General features: G+C 33.6%; 1 pseudogene; it reads right to left on the bottom strand.

Moving 5' to 3' along the window:
• Positions 1–555: 555 nt before the first annotated feature.
• The window catches only part of LOC132162949 (uncharacterized), a 36,454-nt pseudogene continuing 18,206 nt past the window's right edge, over positions 556–18,803 (bottom strand).

Below are 18,803 nucleotides of genomic sequence, written 5' to 3'. Positions count from 1 at the left end.
GGCACAACAAGTTTTTGGTGCCGTTGCTGAGGATTGTTTGATTTGGAATTTTTTTTTCCTTAGTTTATTTTTGTTTTAATTTAGTTTTCTATTTTCTAGCTTTCCGTCGTTCCTATTTTGCCTTCGGAGGTGCGCTCGAGTGCCCATTCTAGGGTGATTGAGCGCCTCAGTGCAATCAAGCGCACCTCACAGTGTGATCGATCGCACATCTGGACAGCAGCACGGAAACTATTTTAATTATAGATCTAATTTTTATTTGTCTTTTGTTTCATGTAGGGTTAGTTGAGTCTGCATCTTCGTAAATTTTATTTTTATTTTTATTTCCATTTTAATTTTTAACTTCTTTTGATTTTATTACTGTTCTCACATATGTGGGGAGGCATTCCGACGCCTCATGGACCATGTTCAATATACCATGACCCTTATCACCATGTTAGAGAATGTCCTTCAATAAGACAAATTCTAACAAAATTTTTGGGCTTATGAACACATCGTTCTCTAGACCGGGGGACGACGGCTATTTTGATACCTATAACCCATCATGAATCCAACAATTTAATCTATCATGGCAAGCTCAAGCTCCTGGAAATCATGCTCCACAAGTTCATGGACAGCAACATCAATCATATTAGCAGTTCTATGATCGTTCATATTCCTCTCAATCAGCTCCACAATAGCAATATTAGGCTGAACCACCTCCTCTTGAGTTTACTGAAGAGACATTAGATATGATGAATACATTGATTACGAGAACACGGCAAGACATTGAGGAGATAGAGGCCCACCATAAATAGAAAGGCAATAGTCTCAAAGAAGAAGAAGCATACCAAGAAGAGCCATCTTCCACTTATTGGCCTCCACAATACCAAGAAGATGAACCATCTCCACAGTTATATGGTCAATTGTTGTTCAAATTTTAATACTTGCAAGTGCACAAATCGTTTGTAGTTTAATGGATTGCAAGTGCGAGGTTGAGCCCACAGAGAATTGTATTTTTGAAAGAACAACTTATATCTAAACTAATTTTACCTTAAAATAGTTCCAAAAGGGTTTTGATTTTGGTTTTGAAAATTAAAAGACTAAACATAAACTAAATAAACTAAGTAAATCAATATATAAAGGCACTAAGGATGAGGAATCTACACTCACCAAGTTATAACAACATATTTTATATTCATCAATATTAATCCGAAGTTCTCACAATTTAAATCTTATGTATGTTTTACTATGCTTCAAAGAATTAATCAAAACCATCTCATGTATCCATTCATTTACCAAATCACAAAAGGAATCCAAATTTAATTGAAATATCAGATGTATCCGTACAACAAATCAAAAGGGATATCCAATTTTTATGAGTTAAAAATCAAGCAATCATTTATGTGAAATTATCCTAAATCATCAAGTGTATCCTTGAATCACAACAAGATATCCAAGAATCATGCCACATATTGAAAAGAAGTAAAACAATTGAAATAATAAACCAATAAAATCAGAATAATAAAAACTTATAATAAAGAGATGTTCTTCTTCATCGGTGGGGCTTCATCCCCAACCTTAGTTGAGAATTTAGCACCACATGACTATGAAACTAAAACTTAAATCTAAAGAAAAACTAAACTAAAAGAAAAGGTGTAGATTACATTATGTCTACAAAATTGTATCCCAAAACTAGTCTCTGGAATTGTATATTTTCTTGAATGCAAAGAGGTCTATTTATAAGCGTAAGGATGTCCTAGAAGCCCTATTAAACCTAGATAATTTGGAAGTCTGTCACCCAGTCAAAATAGAAGTCCGAAATCGAATAGGATTTGTCCAAATTTGTGTCCTTTTATTGCAGGGCGATTTGGACATAGTAACCGTCCAAACTAGGAAAATCCTATTTCAAAATAAACTATAGTATTTTGAATTATATTTCCAATGGCGCTTGAATCACCTCAATCTGATACTTGAGCAGAAAGTTATGGTCAAAATACTGAGACATGTGCAGAATCTAAATTTGAATCCAATCCGAAATTTTATCCAATCTAAACTTTAATCCAATCTGATCTTTAATCCAATTTAACCTTTTCTTAGATTTGGTTAAACTCAACTACATCATCTAGGTCTTCTCAAATTATGCTTTCTTACAAAAATTGCATTTTTCCCTTTAAAGCTGTAGTTTTTCTTCAAAGACCTACAACATACTAAAACTACAAAACTAACACAAAATATTAAATAACGACATAGCTAAACTAATGTAAATAAAGGGGTCCAAATATGCAATATTTGGCACCTTATCAAATACCCCCAAACTTACATTTTGCTAGTTGTTGTTCCACAATTACCCACCTAAATTAATAGGCAAATAACTGGATGTTTTACCCGCAAGTGCACGAGGTCAACATAGTAGTATAGTATGCAAATACGGGGTCATTTCCACGAGGACTGCTGAATCTTGTCTAAAATTAATTCCCAAAATGAAATAAAATAAAAGATTGGATTTAAATTGATAATGATAAAAAGGAAGAGCTTTGATATCCACCACTAATTATATTTAGCTAATATATCAATATGCCAATGTTTTGATCATGTTATGAATATCTAATGTTGGTCAACCTAAGGGCATTGGTGTCTACTCCTTAAGCTATTGATTTCCCTAAGCAACGAATTAGGCATGGGTGCCTACTCTAACTCTTTTTTTTCTTAAAAGATTTAGCATGGGTGTCTACTAAGTTGTTCTTTAAGAAAGCATAAAACTGTGGAAATCGACAAACACATGAGGCCTAGGGCGTGGGTGTCTACTCCCAGTTCCCTATGTTGATTAACCCAAGAATCCGGTGTGGATATCTTTTGTTACTTATGTTAAACCCAGGACTTGGTCATCCAAATTGATTTAACTAACTAGTACATACCACATGCACATGTTGATCAGGCACACACATATGAGGAATTCATGAAACTAGGTATTAATCAAGTTAGACATCATAACAAGATCATCACAAAGGCGTCAATATTGAATATTAACAAAACATAACTAGGGCTTCAATCTAGCCGTACTAAATGAATTAGCTACACATAGAGTTGATGTTAAACATCTTCATAAAAGAAAAGAAAAGAAAGGAAAAGAATAAACCCGAGACTTGAACTTGAAGAGCTCTAATTCTTCTCCTTACAAAGCATACATATTTTAGAGGCTTAAGGGTCTATTTATAGGCTTTAAAAGTCCTTGACAAACTAGTAAACCTAGGAATTTCGTAGGGTTTCAAAACCTATTACAATTGGGAGTTGGAAAACCCTAATATGGAAAGAATGACAATCTAGCCGCCACTTGATATGTCTCTTGTGCACGGGTGTGATCGATCGCAACCCGTGTGCGCACGATCGCAGGTCTGCGATCGAGCCTCTTCTATTCTGCGCTCGACCACTGATTGCTTGCTTTGTGCTGTGTCTTCTCTAGCACTGCACTCGATCGTAGGTAACCTGTGATCGATTACAGTGTTAGGGGCTCCCATTTTTCCCATCTTCTCTCTTTGAGCCCAAATCTTCCAGATTTACTTCATTTTCTTCCAAAAGCCTACAAAATTATGAAAAACACAAAAAGGAATTAAAATGACCTACTTAATTAAAACCAAATGATTAAAACATGCAAGTTAAGGGCTGAAAATATGAATATTTTAGCACTTAACACTAGTCCCTTAGCAAAACAAAACGAAAAATAAAATGAAAGCAAGAAACATAAATCCTCTTTTGTGGGATAGACGATTGCATTTAGCATATGCAACAAGCCTTTTAAACCCCTAGGCATTCCTAGTGGACAAGTGAAGTCTCGTGAGGGCTTAACAGGAATGACACCTACAAACATTGTAGCGCTATGTTGTTAACAAGATAGAAATTTCACATAAACCATGTTTCTTATTCATGAGTAAACTTAAAAAGACAAACACCATCCTCACAGTCAAAAGGAAATCCAAAATCAAATCACTCATAATTGGACAATTGAGACCTCATATGTTCTGAAAGGTGTAAATTGTAATTAACATACAATCATGAAACTTCCAGAAACTCAAGACAAGTTCCATAAAATTTGTAAGAATCCCTAACAAATGAAACAACCAAGGCAAGATATGCAATTTGTTTTTTTTCCTTTTTTCCTTTTTTTTTTTTTACACGCTCTGCAATGTCTAACTCCCTTAAGCTTTCTAATTGACCCATGTAACAAGTGTTAGGCCAATGACTCCCAAGCCAGGTGGCTTTAAGGCACTAGATGTAAAACATCCCTATGGGCTTAATAACTTAAGTCAAAAAAGTTACGAAGCCAGACTAGCCATATCTTAAATCAACACTGAACTTCATACCTTTTGACGTGAACACTCAATGCTGAATGAGGCAAGAGGTCCGGTTACTCAGCGGAAAACTCAACATGATCTTTATTTTCTTTTTCCTACTCTTTTTTATTTATTTATTTATTATTTTTATATCTTGCAAGCCAATGATTATTCATCAATAGGTCATCCAACAAATCTCAAAAAGAACAAGCTTAAGCTCAAACATCATACCTCACAGAAAACTTGCTAATGTACTAAAAAATTTATCTCAAAACAAGTGAAATGTCTTTTACCCAAAAATAAGTCAAAGGACTCAGACTCCTAATGACATAATGATGTGTTCAACCCTTTAAGCAAAGCTAATGGAATGTAAATCACAGTTACAGTTTAACTCAAACTTGACAACAACATAGCACATTTTTTTTTTTTTCAAAATATTTCAAAATATATATTTTTTTTTAACTCAAAAAGACAAATAAAAATAAACTAATAAGAATAAAAATAAACAGACAAAGTGTTATTCCATACCCCCAAACTCAAATTACACATTGCCCTCAATGTGTAGTATCAAAATACATTACCGGAAGTAAGGAAACATCAAGGTGTGAAAAAGGGGCAGGTCATCCTCCAAACTCAAACACCAAAACACCTGTCACCAAAACAAACTGTTAAGTGCTAAAATATTCATATTTCAGCCCTTAAACTTATATTTGTTAATTCCTTAGTATTGTTCATTTGTGCTATTTTACTCCCTTTTTGTATATGCTTTGTTTTATAGGTTTTTGGAAGAAAAGAAAGCGTTTCCAGAAAAGTTCCAAGCTTAAAGGGCAAATTGGGAAGACCTAGAAGATATGGTTAAGCTTAACCAATCATGGTTAAGTTTAATCAAATAAAGGAAATGATTAAATCGGAATTTCTCATATTAGAGTTAAAATCGGATTTGGATTCAAAATTGGATTCTGCACACGTCTTGGTATTTTGACCATAACTTTCACTTCAAATATTCGATTGAGGTGATTCGGGCGGCATTGGAAAGTTAACTCAAAATACTACAAAATCATTGTGAAATAGCATTTTCCTAATTCAAAGCGCCGCTATGCCAAAATCACCCCGCAAGATAGGAAAGCAATTTTGGACGAATCCGATTCCGATTTGGACGTAGGTTTTCTTTATCCTAATTGAACTAGGACTTAAATCTCCGAATTTCTTAGGATTACTAGGGCTTTTAGGACTCTCCTAAGCCCTATAAATAGACCTCTAAGCCTCACAATTCAATAGACAATTTCAAGACAACTTTGGGGAGAGGAATTGGAGGCTACTTCGAGGAGCGGTTTTCGGTTATTTCTTTCCCTTTTCTTTTTAAGTTTTATTTTAATTATGTGTAACTAACTCTTAAGGAGGGCTAGATTGAAGCCCTAATTATGTTTATTTAATATTTCAATATTGGCGCCTTTTTTGATAATTATACTGTTATGCTTTCTTAAAGAACAACTCAATATACACCCATGCTAAATCCTTTGAGAAAGAAAAGAGTTAGAGTATATACCCATGCCTAACTCATTGCTTAGGGAAATCAATAGCTTAAGGAGTATACACCCATGACCTTAGGTTGGCAAACATTAGGTATTCATAATATGATTGGATCATTGGCATATTGTTATATTATCTAAGTATGATTAGTGGTGGATATTAAAGCCCTACCTTTACCTTTTTATTTATCTTTATATCGTTTTATTTCTTTTTCATAATATCAATCTCGTGACAATTTTGATATTTTAAATAATTCTACAACAAAATCAACAATTCTCGTGGGATCGATCTCGTACTTGCTACACTATACTATCGTTTGATCTTGTGCACTTGCTAGTAAAACGTACTAAATATTATCTATTAATTTAGGTAGTATTTGACACAATAAGTTTTTGGCGCCATTACCGGGGGATTGTTTGATTTTGTTTGGAATTTTTTTTTCCTTTAATTTATTTTTGTTTTAAAGTTTTCTGTTTTTCTAGTTTTTTCTGTAGTTCCTATTTTGCCTCTGTAGGTGCGCTCGAGCACCCAACCAAGGCGATCGAGTGCACCAGTGTGATCGATTGCACATCCAAACAGCAACATAGTTACTGCACTAATTATAGATCTGATTTTTTTCTTTTATTTCATGCAGGGTCAATTGAGTCTGCATTTTTGTAAGTTTTATTTTTAATTTTGTTTCTTTTTTAACTTTTTGTTATCTTATTTTTAATTTCACACATGTGGGGAGGCATTCCGACGCCCCATGGACCATGTCCATTATGCCATGACCCTTATCACCATGTTAGAGAATGTCCTTCAATAAGACAAATTTTTAACAAAATTTTTGGGCATAAGAACATATCGTTCTCTAGACCGGGGACCGACCACTATTTTGATTCCTATAACCCGTCATTGAGCCAACAATCTAATCTTTTGTGGTAAGCTCAAGCTCCTGGAATTCAAGCACCACAACTTCATGAAGAGGAGTCATCTCCACAATTCTATGGTCAATCATATTCATGTCTTAGTCCCAGTCTAAGGCAATCCCTTTTCAAGATAATAGCTCATGAAGAGGAACCATCTCCCCATATATGACTATTCATATTCCTCTCCACCTCAAAAATACCAAGAAGAGACACCTCCTCCAAAGAATTCTGTGTTAGAAGAAGTGCATGGTAGTTTAGAAGAAACATTGTCAGCTTTTCTTAGCCACAGCAAGGCCTATAATCGACGGTTGCAATCCACCATGGCCAAGACAGAGGATCACTTCAAGCAAATATCAGATATACTTAAAGAAGAAGAAGAAGAGTGTCAAAGGCAGTTGGTGGCCAATCCTAATGAGCACTACATGGAGAATGAGTGCACTTACTATCATGAGCAAACAACCACCACACTTGGGAATGAAGAAACTGTTGAGGAGAGTTTTTGTGAGCCAAGTCTTGAGGATCCAATGGGAGAGCGTTTTGATCAAATTGGAGGTGACCTATACCTGGACAAGCTACTTGAGCATGCTGAAACTCCTAATGAGCCAAGTATTAAGGATCCTTTGGGAGAGTGCTTTAATGAATTTGGAGGTGACCTTGACCTCGACAAGCTACTTGAGTATGCTGAGACTTCTAATGAGCCAAGTTTTGAGGATCCATTGAATGAGTGTTTTGATCAATTTGAGTTTGACTTGGATTGTGACAAGTTCCTCAAGCAAGCTGAGATGTTTAGTGAGCCAAGTCTGGAGGATCCATTGAAACAGCACTTTGCTCAGTATGAATTTGATCTGGACCTTGACATGATACATGAGCAAGCTGATGCCTTATTGGATTCCACTCCTAAGAACAACAAGGTGGAAGAAGAAGATGAGCAAACTGAGGTTCTAGAGGAGCTACATCAGAAAAATGAAGAGAGCACTGAGACTTCTTCACCATTAGCTCCTATTCCTGGATTACTACGAATCCAAGAGAGAAGTCTGTTGGGGCTATGTGATGAGCAAATTGAGGACATCAAGATAGATGAATTCCCTGAGTATTATTCAGTTCGTGATTCCCTCTTGGATGAGAAACTGTTGGAGAAACTCAAAGTGGTCCTCCTAGATCTATAGACATTTGGAATCACCTTGCAATAGAAAAGATTAATTCCCTTTAGTACAAGAGAAGAAAAGACTGCTGCTTCAAGTTTAAAGTACCACAATCTGGCTGAAGAAGTTAAACTTAGCGCTCATGGGAGGCACCCCACATCATCTCCTTTTTATTTTGTTTGTTTGTTTTATTTTTATTTTATTTTGTTTTGTTTTATTTTGTTTTTGTTTTACTTTGTTTTTGTTTTCCTTTGTTACTTTAGCGTTTTGCAGGAACAAGTGTGCTTCAATTCAAGTTTGGGGATGTGCTTTGAGCCATACTATTCCAAACAATTCGGCCAGCTCCCGGGTAAATTCTTTCCATGTTATAGACACATTGAGGACAATGTATAACTTAAGTTTGGGGGTATGGGAGACACTTTACACACACTTTGTCCAAGTTCTACTTTATTTTTATTGTTTATGAAAAAAAAAAAAAATTCCTAGTTTTATTTTATTTTTATTGTTTGTGAAAAAAAAAATTTGCATGTTCATGTTTGCCCTGAAATTTTGGTTAATCTGAAAAAGTTGTGGTTTGATTTTATTGATGAGCTTAAAATTTTGAACACATGATCTGATGATAGAATTTGTTAAGTTTGGTTACTTGCTTAAGAGAGTTGAGAATTCACATGTTTGATTTGATCACACAAGCACATTAGCACATAATTTGTGGAGTATGACATGAAAGTCTAATGTACGTGTTTCTATGTCTTGGGTGAAACTGGATGACTTATTAGATGAATACTATGCCATATATATATATATATATATATATATATATATATATATATATATATATAGTTTGATTGTTTCTAGTTAGTCATATCAGTGAGGCTATAGTTTTCTCTAAGTTCGATATGAAGTCAGGATTTTGGCAAATCGAAATTGATGATAAAGATAGGTATAAGATATATACATATCTTATATGTGTGTGTGTGTGTGTGTGTGCTAAGTAACTAGACCTCTTGCCTCAAAGCATTGAGTTTTCACGTCAAAAGGTGAAATTTTGATTTGATTGATGTCATGGTTAGTTTGGTTTCGTAGCCTTTTTGACTCGAGTTAGCAGGTCCTTAGGGGTGTTTTACACCTAATGCCCTAAAACCACCTGGTTTGGGAGTCATTGACTTAACACTCGTTAAATGGGTCAAATAGAAAGCTTAAGGGAACCAAACATTGCACAACCTGACGAGAACAAAAAAAAAAAAAAATGCCATTGTTGTTCATCCTAACAAGGATTTCAATGAACTTTGAGACATTGAGACATTGCACATTAAAAATAATTGAAAGCTTCATATTTATGTACTAGTTCTCTTTACACTGTTTCGAACTTGTGATGCCTTAGCATGTCTTTTGTAAGTGGTTAAACTTTGAAATTCCAATTCACTGTGAAGATGGAGTTTATCTTTTTAAGCTTGCTAATGAAGGAAAATCATGATCTTGAAGTAATACTTTAATCTTTGGGATAACATGAACTGTGCATGATGTTTGTGGGTAACATTCCTGGAAAACCCTCACGAGACTTCACTTGTCCTCTAGGAAATTCCTAGGGGTTTAAAAGGCTTGTTGCATATGCTAAATGCAATCGTACATCCCACAAATGATGGATTTATCTTTTTGTTTTTTAGTTTTTAATTTCGTATAGCTAAGGGATTAGCAATATATTCATATTTTAGTCCTTAAACTTATATGTGTTAATTCCTTAGTATTGTTCGTTTGTACTATTTTACTTCCTTTTTGTATATTCTTTGTTTTATAGGTTTTTTGAAGAAAAGAAAGCATTTCTGGAAAAGTTCCAAGCTTAAAGGGCAAATTGGGAAGACCTAGAAGATATGGTTAAGCTTAACCAATCATGGTTAAGTTTAATCAAATAAATGAAAGGATTAAATTGGAATTTCTCAAATTAGAGTCAAAATTGGATTGGATTCAAAATTGGATTATGCACAAATCTCGGTATTTTGACCATAAATTTCATCTCAAATATCTGCTTGAGGTGATTCAAGCGGCATTGGAAAGCTATATCAAAATTATACAAATCATTGTGAAATAGTATTTTTCTAATTCGAAGCGCCACTATGCCAAAATCACCCCGCAAGATAGGAAAGCAATTCTTGACGAATCCTATTCCGATCTGGACTTAGGTTGTCTTTATCCTAATTGGACTAGGACTTAAATCTCAGAATTTCCTAGGATTACCAGGGCTTCTAGGACTCTCCTAAGCCCTATAAATAGACCTCTAAGCTTCACAATTCAATAGACAATTTGAAGGAGACAACTTTGAGGAGAGGAATTGGAGGCTACTTCTAGGAGCGGTTTTCGGTTCTTTCTTTCTCTTTTATTTTTAAGTTTTATTTTAATTATGTGCAACTAACTCTTAAGGTGGGCTAGATTGAAGCCCTAATTATGTTTGTTTAATATTTCAATATTGGTGCCTTTGTGATAATCATATTGTGTTGTTTAACTTGATTAATTCCTGTTTTCTTGAATTCCTCATATGTATGTGATTGGACATTATATGCATGTGGTATAGATTAGTTAATTAAATCAATTTGGATGACCGAGTCCTAGGTTTAATAAGAGTAACAAAATAAATCGACACCGGATTCTTGGGTTTATCAACATGGGGAACCAGGAGTGCACACCCATGCCCTAGGTTCCGTGTGTTTGTCGATTTCCATAGATTTATGATTTCTTAAAGAACAACTTGGTATACACCCATGCTAAATCTTTTGAGAAAGAAAAGAGTTAGAGTATACACCTATGCCTAACTCGTTGTTTAGGTAAATCAATAGCTTAAGGAGTATACAGCCATGCCCTTAGGTTGGCAAACATTAGGTATTCATAATATGATTGAATCATTGGCAGATTGTTATATTATCTAAGTATGATTAGTGGTGGATATCAAAGCCCTACCTTTACCTTTTCATTTATCTTTATATCTTTTTATTTCTTTTTCATAATATCAATCTCATGACAATTTTGATATTTTAATTAACTCTACAACAAAATCAACAATCCTCATGGGATCGATCTCGTACTTGCTACACTATACTATCGTTTGATCTTGTGCACTTGCGAGTAAAATATAATAAATATTATCTTTTAATTTATGTAGTATTTGGCACAACACAAACATCAGAAGATTAATTGCTGTTAGAAACAAAAACAAAAATAAAAACAACATGTAATGAAAAAGGAAAGAAAAAATTTGTGGAATCAAGTGCAGAAAATAAACTGGAGGAGAAAACTTTATAGCACTTCCCCCTATCATGCGGATGTCCAACCAATCCCTTCCACCCCTTCTTCTTCAAAACTTCATACCCCTCTGGAAGGATATTTCGCCATCTTATGTAGAATTGCTTGCTTCGAAGTATCTTTTTAGGAAAGTGGTTCCTAGATTTGTGTGCTTGTGTGCACAAGTCCTTGAGTATCTTGACATAAGATGGCTCTTTGAGACATTCAGGCAATGAAGCTTTGGGCTCTTGATATGTCTCAAGAGGGACAGTGATGCAGGCAGGAGCTTCAGTACTCACTTCCATTTCACTGGGTAGATCAAGATCTGTTGGTGGCTCACTGTTCTCATGGTGCTCAACTTGCTCTTCTTTTTCTTCCTCCTCATTTCCTATTGCCTAAGCTGACCATGAGAAATCAGATTGATTATTCCATCTCAAGGTGTAAAAATTGGAATTTGATTCAAACCCTGGGGTAGAGATATTAGTGTTCATTTGCTCATACAAAAAATCAGAAACTTGTTCCCAGAGGGGACAATTACTAAAACTATGATAAGGATTGTAGTATGAACATGGCTCATGTGGGTAAAAATTTTGAGGGTAGTTGGTAGGAGTTGGTGTCCTATAACTAGGAGATGCATTAAAATCATTAAAATGAAAATTCATGCTTCCCCCTCACTTTTTAGCACATAAAACATTAACCATATATATATATATATATAAAATAAATTAAAAAAAAAAACAACTAACACAATAAAAACTAAAATTTAAAAATTCACAAAAAGGACCAAAAATAAATTTTTGGCAAACATTTATGGAACTGCTACAATTGCTGCCTTTGCTATGAGTGCGCTCTATCGCGCTAATGTGCACTCGATCACATTTGAGTAAAAATGCGGCAGTTAATGAGCGCAGGTGCACTTGAGCTTGCTGTCTTGGCCCCGAGTGCGCTCAATCGTAGCAGGGCTGCGATCGATCGCAATAGCAGGGGCTGCAGCAGCAAGTTTTAATACTCGCAAGTGCACAAATCATTTGTAATTTAATGGATTGCAAGTGTGAGGTCGAATCCACAAAGAATTGTATTTTTGAAAGGACAACTTATATCTAAACTAATTTTACCCTAACCTAGTTCCCAAAAGGGTTTTGATTTTGGTTTTGAAAATTAAAAGACTAAACATAAACTAAATAAACTAAGCAAATCAATAGATAAAGGCACTAAGGATGCAGAATCTACACTCATCAAATCACAACAAAATATTTTATATTCATCTATATTAATCTAAAGTTCTCACAATTTAAATCTTATGTATGTTTTTTTATGCTTCAAAGAATTAATCAAAATCATCCCATGTATCCATTCATTGACCAAATCACAAAAGGAATCCAAATTTAATTGAAACACCAGATGTATTCGTAGAACAAATCACAAGGGATATCCAATTTTCATGAATTAAAAAACCAAGCAATCAATTATATGAAATTATCCTAAATCATCAAATGCATCCTTGAATCACAACAAGATATCCAAGAATCATGCCACATATTGAAAGAAGTAAAACAATTGAAATAATAAACCAATAAAATCAGAATAATAAAAACTTACAATAAAGTGATATTGTTTTTCATCAGTGAGGCTTCATCCTCAACCTTTGTTGAGAATTTAGCTCCACATGACTATGAAACTAAAACCTAAACCTAAAGAAAAACTAAACTAAAAGAAAAACTGCGGATTACATTCTGTCTCCAAAATTGTATCCCAAAACTAGTCTTTGAAATTGTATATTTTTTTGAATGCAAAGAGGTCTATTTGTAGGCTTAGGGAAGTCCTAGAAGCCCTATTAAACCTAGATAATTCGGAGGTCTGTCTCCCAGTCATAATAGAAGTCTGAAATTGGAATAGGATTCATCCAGATTTGTGTCCTTTTATTGCAAGGAGATTTTGGCATAATAACCATCCGAATTAGGAAAATCATATTTCACAATGAACTGTAGAATTTTAAGTTAGCTTTCCAATTCCACTTGAATCTCCTCATTCTGATACTTGAGCAGAAAGTTATGGTCAAAATACTAAGACATATGCAGAATTTGAATTTGAATCCAATCCGAAATTTTATCCAATCTAAACTTTAATCCAATTTGATCTTTAATCCGATTTAACATTTTCTTGGATTTGGTTAAACTTAACCACATCATCTTAGGTCTTCTCAATATATGCTTTCTTCCAAACTTTGCATTTTTCCCTTTAAAGCTGTAGTTTTTCTTCAATGACCTACAAAATACTAAAAACACAAAACCAACACAAAACATTAAATAACGACACAGCTAAAGGATTAACTAATGTAAATAAAGGGGTCCAAATATGCAATATTTGGCACTTATCATCAATCATATTCTTGTCTTAGCCCAAGTCTGAAGCAATCCATTTTCAAGATAGTAGCTCATGAAGAGGAACCATCTCCCATGTATAATCATTCAGATTTTTCTTCACATCAACAATACCAAGAAGAGATACCTACTCCGAAGAGTTCTGCCTTTGTAACGACCTAGATTTTAAAACTTTTATTTAAATAATATTAAATAGATTAAAAATATAATCGATAAATTAGAACAAAGATATGTGGATTAATGATCTAAATAACTATTTAGTGTTAAAGGTATATTACATTGATTTTTGGCCTCTTATGTATATTATTTCAATTCTAAAATTTAGCTTCACTAATATGTTTATGGGCATAATTAAACCCAATTTAGTAAATGAATTATTTATATTGGCGATTAGTGAAGTCATAAATTAATTTGAAGCTTTTTAGTTTTTAGCTTAAGAAACAGTGTTTTAATTTTCATCCTATCTAATGAGATTAAAACTGTTAAAGAAAGATACCAAGGCTAACCACCTTTGTTGAAAGCTTAAAGTCTTCTAGTAATGAGAGTTATGGGAAATATCATGATAATAATAATTTAATAAGGCAAGTGGTCAAGTGGGAATGCAAGTAGTTAAAGCCTAAGTTGAATCGGAAACTTTGTACAACGTTAAAAAAAGACTCAAACAAACTCGGATGAAGTCGAACCGAAAATAGAAAATGTTTGTCTTGGAGTATGTTTGGACATTGAAAAATGGATCGGGATACACTGCCCTCATTTTGGACGAAAATACTAATTGGTATAGAGCATGAAATATGGACTAGGTTCATTCTTTTGGTTAAATACATCTCAACCTAGATCAAATGTGTAAAAATAAATCCTAACCATCTATTCTCTTATAAATAGAGCCTAAGCTAAAGTCACTTTCACTTGAGCTTTTCACTTACAATCTTAGAACAAGTAAAATTGTTTGCTCCTTCTTTCATTTTATTTCTTAGTTCTAGTCAAATACCATATAGCTTAGATCTTTCTTGTAGTGTTCAAGTGTTCTTATTTTTCTAAACTAGCTACCTAGAGAAGATTTGGTGGAGTTTTACTTCTAAGGATTATTGGGTAAGTGTTTCTCGTATAAATATTATAATTTATTGCTTGTATCACTTGTTCTCATTTAATTGTTTAAAGACCCAATAAGCGTATAATGTAAAATAGCGTAATAGATACAAATGAATTAATAATAATGAATTAATAGACAAAATCAATTAAGGGCTTATGATATTATCCATATATTATTTACTTTACAGCTTTTACATTCAATTATTTATTTTATTGTCATTTAAATTTTAATTCATATTTTTGGCGGTCATCCCCGGAATATGAATTCAGTATTTACATTCAATCATTTCTTTTATTGTCATTTAAATTTTAATTCATATTTTTGGCGGTCATTCCCAGAATATGAATTCAGTATTTTCATTTAGTCATTTCTTTTATTGTCATTTAAATTTTGATTCATACTTTGGTAGGTACGGACCATTGGTCTCATCTCCGAAATATGAGTCATGCTTTACATATATTATTTCTAATACTAGTTTGTATTTAGTGATACTGGCCATTAACCTCGTCACCAAAAATGAATTCAGGCATAAAGTTACTTATAAGTGACTATCTTAGATTAATATAATAAAATGAATAAGTAAAGATGAAGTGACAGATAATAAATAAATATAAAAAGATGAGGGTCTTTAAACAATGATATTATTGGAGAATGAACTAAGTATTGTTTGTATATATGTATTTATATGCAGACGTGGAGCAGAATACTACACTAAGGAGTGTAAGTATGGATATACTTACTGAGCTTTGTTTTATTGTTATAGGAATTCTTATTTTGTCTTATTAATATAATTTTGCAATACAACTGTTGCATAATGTGTCTAATAAAATGGGCTATTAAGACAGCCACCTTGAGAACATGTTGGGTGGATTGCCTCGAGAAATTGTCGGTATCTCAATGGATGGGGGTATATAACCGTCCAACAGGCCCAATATATAACTAAGCTAGGGCAGTGTAATTGCCAGCACCAAATAGGTAAACCTCTAAAGTGTGAGGGACATAACGGACGTAAGCGGGTTGAGAGCTCATGACAAGAGATCTGAAGAAAGATTATCATAAAACACAAACTAATTTGTCATTACGCTGCATTCACAACTCATTCATTATTATATATTTTAGTCTTTAATCTTACTTGTTCAAACTAGTCTTTTAGTCTTTATCTCTAGGAAAATAGATTATTCACTTGTTTGCCTATGTAAATATGATAACGTCATCTTTACATAGATCTTGATGCAGGAATAGAAAGTGAGGACGATAGTCCTTTTATTGGTTTTGATGGTTGATAGACCGTCTACTGCAAGATTGATGCTTACTCTATGGAGCAAGACTCATTTATGTTAATTGCTTTTATTATGTATGGTGATGTGTGTGAACTTAATAAATATTACTATATTAATTTAGGTGCCGTCTGTGGCATATATTTGGTATACCTAGTGTGTACATATGTTGTAATGAAAACCATGTTTCTATTTTATATCACCTCGAGGTATTTCAGTCAGCTCAATTGTGTTTTGTAAGTTATTCCTAGGTCATAGAAAAAGAAAAAAATATATATACACTTTGCTGTAAGATTGTATTCTCTAAAGTTGTAGCGTCACAACTTCGATATTTGCTAGTTCAAATATCAGGGCGTTACAGCCTTAGAAGAAGCATTTGCTACCCTAGAAGAAGGGCATACTGCCTATAAAGAAGAGATGGAGGAAAGCAAGCGATCATTTGAATGGATGGAGAAGTCTCGCACTCAATCATTTGAAAGCATGGAGCCTCACCTCAAGCAAATATCAGACATACTTAAAGATGAAGAAGAAGAGCACCAAAGTCAGTTGGTGGCCAACCATAATGAGCACTACATGGAGGTAGAGTGCACCTACTATTATGAGCAAGCTGCCACATTGAGGTGTGAAGAGGTGGTTGAAAATCAAGTGGAAGAGGGAAAGGAGGAGCAAACCGAAGTTCCACGGGAACCACATTAGGAAAAAGAAGAGAGCACTGAGACTTCTTTGACATTAGCTCTTATTCCTGAAACACCAAGAGGCCAGGAGAGAAGTCTGTTAGAGCTACCACATGAGCAAATTGAGGACATCAAGATAGAAAAGCTCACTGAGTTTTCTTCTTACTTTATTCCAATTCATGATTCCCCACCGGATGAGAAACTGTTTGAGAAAGCTCAAACAGTTTGTTTTATCAAAATTTTGAATATATATATATGCATGTTCATGTGTTTCTTAAAATTTTGGTTAATCTAAAAGAATTGTGATTTGATTTCATTAGTGAGCTTAAAAATTTTGAACACTTGATCTGATGATAGAGTTTTTCTGTTTAGTTACTTGTTTTAGGCAGTTGATAATTCACATGTTTGATATGATCTTACACAAGCACATTAGCATATAATTTGTGGGGTATGACATGAAAGTCTGATGTGTGGGTTTCTATGTCTTGGGTGAAACTGGATGATTTATTAGATGGATACTTTGGGATATATATATGTGATAAAAAAAAAATGACCATTGATAAACTTTTCACTAAGTAACTAGACCTCTTGCCTCAAAGCATTGAGTGTTCACGTCAAAAGGTGAAGAATTTTGATCTGGTTAATGTCATGATTAGTTCGGTTCTGTAGCCTTTTTAACTCGAGTTAGTAAGTGTTGTGCAAATTTATTTAACTCACAAGTGCACGAATCGATTGTAGTATAATGGATTGCAAGTGCGAGGTCGATCCCACAGAGAATTGTATTCCTGAAAGACCAATTTAAATCAAAACTAAATAAATCCTAACCTAGTTCCAAAAAGGTTTTGAATTTTGATTTTTGAAATTAAAAGAGAAACATAAACTAATTAAAATAAACTAAGAGAAAAAGGACTAAGGTTTGAGAATTCACACTCATCGAATCATAACAACATACTTCCATGTTTATCAATATTAATCTGAAGTTCTTACAATTAAAATCTTAGATATGTTTTACTATACTTCAACGGTTAATCAAAACAATCTCATGTATCCATTAATTGCACAAATCACAAAAGGAATCCAATATCAATTAAATCATCAGATGTATCCGTAAATCACAAAAGATATCCAATCTTAATTGAAACACCAAATGTATCCCTAGAACAAATCACAAGGAATATCCAATTATTTAGGCAAATAAAATCAAGCAATCAATTATGTGAAATTATCTTAAATCATCAAGTGTATCCTTGAATCACAAAAGATATCCAAGAATCACTCCACACATTGAAAAGAAGTAAAATAATTGAAATATTAAACCCAATAAAATCAAATAAATAAAGACTTACATGAAAGTATTGATGTTTTTCATCGGTGAGGCTTCATCCTCAACTTTAGTTGGGAATTAGCTCCACATAAAAATAAAACCTAAACTATAGAAAAACTAAAAGAAAAGCTGTGGATTACATTCTGTCTCCAAAATTGTATCCCAAAACTAGTCTCTAGAATTGTATATTTTCTTGAATGCAAAGAGGTTTATTTATAGGCTTAGGGATGTCCTAGAAGCTCTATTAATCCTAGATAATTTAGAGGTCTGCCTCTCAGTCCAAATAGAAGTCTGAAATCGGAATAGGATTCATCCAGATTTGTGTTCTTTTATTGCGGGGTGATTTTGTCATAGTAACTGTCCGAATTAGGAAAATACTATACACAATGAACTGTAGTATTTTGAGTTAGCTTTCCAATGCTGTTGAATCACCTCAGTCAAATACTTGAGCAGAAAGTTATGGTCAAAATACTGAGACATGTGCAAAATTTGAATTTGAATCCGATCCGAAATTTTATCTAATCTGATCTTTAATCCGATTTAACCTTTTTCTTGGATTTGGTTAAACTTAACAACATCATCTAGGTCTTCTCAAAGTGTGCTTTCTTCCAAACTTTGCATTTTTCCTTTAAAGCTGTTCTTTTTCTTCAACGACCTACAAAATACTGAAAACACAAAACTAACACAAAACATTAAATAACAATACCGCTAAAGGATTAACTAATGCAAATAAAGGGGGCCAAATATGCAATATTTGGCACTTATCAAATACCACCAAACTTACATTTTACTAGTCCCTCAGCAAAACAAAATGAAAAATAAAATGAAATCAAGAAACATAAATCCTCTTTTGTGGGAGAGACGATTGCATTTAGCATATGCAACCAGCATTTTAAATCC

The sequence above is a fragment of the Corylus avellana genome, chromosome 8 (assembly GCF_965113065.1).
Source record: "Corylus avellana chromosome 8, dhCorAvel1.hap1.2, whole genome shotgun sequence".
Classification (NCBI taxonomy): Eukaryota; Viridiplantae; Streptophyta; class Magnoliopsida; order Fagales; family Betulaceae; genus Corylus; species Corylus avellana.
Note: the sequence above shows the minus strand (reverse complement) of the source record. Positions and strands in the feature narration are given on the sequence as shown.